Raw genomic sequence first — 2,705 nt, forward strand, 5'->3', positions numbered from 1 at the left:
TTTTACATTCAGAAGACTACAAATCCCCCTTCGTGTGACTTTTGCCATGTCCATAAACAAACCTCAGGATCAAACACTGTCTGTAGCTGGTCTTCTCTTGGAAGAGCCCTGCTTCTCACATAGACAACTGTATGTTGGCTGCTCAAGAGTGGGCAGCAAAAAAGAACCTTTTTGTATATGCTCCACAAGGGAAAACAAGGAACATAGTTTACAACGAGGTGTTATAATCACAACAGCAAGAAAGTTTGTACATGATCACCTTCTTTTACGAAACTTCATTGACTTCCATATATTTATATTGATATACATATATATACATATATATACGTGTGTTTGGGTGCGTGTGTGTATATACATCTCTATATATAAAGATGATGCGTAGTCTAGACGGCGTTTTTAGATTTCATTATTCTCTTTAACCCGGGCAATGCCGGGTATTTCTGCTAGTTCACTAATATATGCAAATACATACTCGCATATACACAAGTAATTGAACTTATACGTGCACGCACACATATACAGACACTCCATCTACGCATCGCTTTGTTTTATACTGGAGGTCTATCATTGTCATCTGGATCATAGCGGTCCCGATATCTCCAGCGTGGAGGCCGTCGATGAGTGAAAGGTTTTGAATTCAGAAGAGAAAAAACTGGAAAAGATAAACTTAGTAATTTCAAATTGCGACCATGTCCCACCATAGGATTTCAACGAAGAGTGTAGAATAACGGAATCAGGAAAATGGAGCGAAACTATATATCTTTCATCTTTTAATTATTTTGGTCATTTCACTACAGCTATTATTCTATTGATCTCTTTTGCCGAACTGCTAGATAATGGGGACGTAAATACAGTAACACCGGTTGTGAAAAGGTGAACTAGGATAAACACAGACACACATACAAGCATACTCACAAGCACAAGTGTATGTAACTCATTGTTCAGTTTTATTTCAAGATTTATTGTAAATAGCGAAAGATCCAGTTTCTAACCTAGATTCAAGTTTCCTTCATTGGAATATCAACATGAACGACAGGGTATTTTTGTTTGCATGTATGCATGTATGTATTATGTATATGATGGGCTTCTTTCAGTTTCTGTCTGTGAAATTTACTCACAAGGCTATGGTCGGCCCGTGGCAAAAGTAGAACAAATTTACTGAAAGTGCCACCCAGAAAAAAAAGAAAGAAAGAAGTGGAAATTTACCGGTGAGTGTGTTAAATTATAAGGCACCAAAAGAGAATGACTCTCCCCAGACACAACAGAATATGCTTCAACACACGAACTCACATAAGGAATCTTGCAAACCAAATCCCAAAACGAAACATATATATATATATATATATATATATACATATATATATATTTAAAATTTATTGAAAAACAAAAGATGAACAGCAAACAAGAGTATTGGTTAGATGCTCGGGAAAATGTAAACGTATTTTACGTTTTGAGCCTACGCTCGTCAGCAGAAATGAATAAGAGAAAATAAACAGTGTGAATGAAAAAAATCTTGCAGATCTCAGCGGGTCCAGCATGGTGCGCATGGCTTAGCGGTTAGGCTGTTCCACTCACGATTGCGAGGTATGGAGCAGAAAACTTCATTTCACGTTGACTGAGATCATTACGTCATTTGATGTGTGGAACGGCGTGCCTCTGGGCAGGGAATATCGATTTCATAGAGGGAGGTAGTTTGTGTGTGCATAAACATTTGATCAAAGCAAACAAATCTCCTCTGTGTTTCTTCAACAAGCATTTGCAGGACACACGTATGTCGCCTAAAGATGGTTGAATCCATGATTCATAGTATATATTGTCTGCGCAGTTGGATGTACGATTGCTATTGAGTGTGGTTCTTATTATTCATTGCAGTATTGCAAGTAAAACACCAATAATCCAGAATGTCTTGCAAATTGCACTAATATACCAACAGGAGTTCCAAATTCCTGTGAACGTCAGAGTAATTTAATGGTACCAAAGAGGCTATCACTGTATGGTGAAATCAAATGGCTCCGTTCTTACAGCGTCAAGCTCACAATCATGAAGCAGTAAGTTTGATTCTCGGACAGGGCTGTGTGTTGTGTTCTTGGGCAAGACACTTTATTTCACATTCATCAAGTTGACTCAGCTGTAGAAACGAGTTGCGGCGTCACTAGTGCCAAGCTGTATCGGCCTTTGCCTTTCCCTTGCACAGCATTGATGGCGTGGTGAAGGAAGGGTGGTATACATCGGCGATTGCTCGTATACCGCCAACAATCTTACTCGGACTTGTGCATGAAGGGTCGTTACTCGTTAGAGATTATCATCTGGAACAATACAGTATTTATAAACTTGTATACATTATACTAATGTACAGATACCTGTACCTCAATTAATTATTTAAGTAACATTTAAATTTATCTAATTTAGTACCTGGTAACAAAGTGAAAATACCTTCTTTGGAAAATCAGTAAGCAGGAATCTCGTCGTTTTCAGTGCAAGTGTGGGAATCATTATAAAAACAGATATCTATCTATCTATCTATCTATCTATCTATCTATCTGTCTGTCTGTCTGTCTGTCTGCCTGTCTGTCTGCCTGTCTCTCTCTCTGTCTAATTGGCTGTCCGTTTGTCTGTCTGTTTATTTATCTATTTATCTATCAATCTCTCTCTTTCTTTCTTTCTCTCTCTCTCTCTCTCTCTCTCTCTCTATATATATATATATA

This window comes from Octopus bimaculoides, chromosome 3 (assembly GCF_001194135.2).
Source record: "Octopus bimaculoides isolate UCB-OBI-ISO-001 chromosome 3, ASM119413v2, whole genome shotgun sequence".
NCBI lineage: Eukaryota > Metazoa > Mollusca > Cephalopoda > Octopoda > Octopodidae > Octopus > Octopus bimaculoides.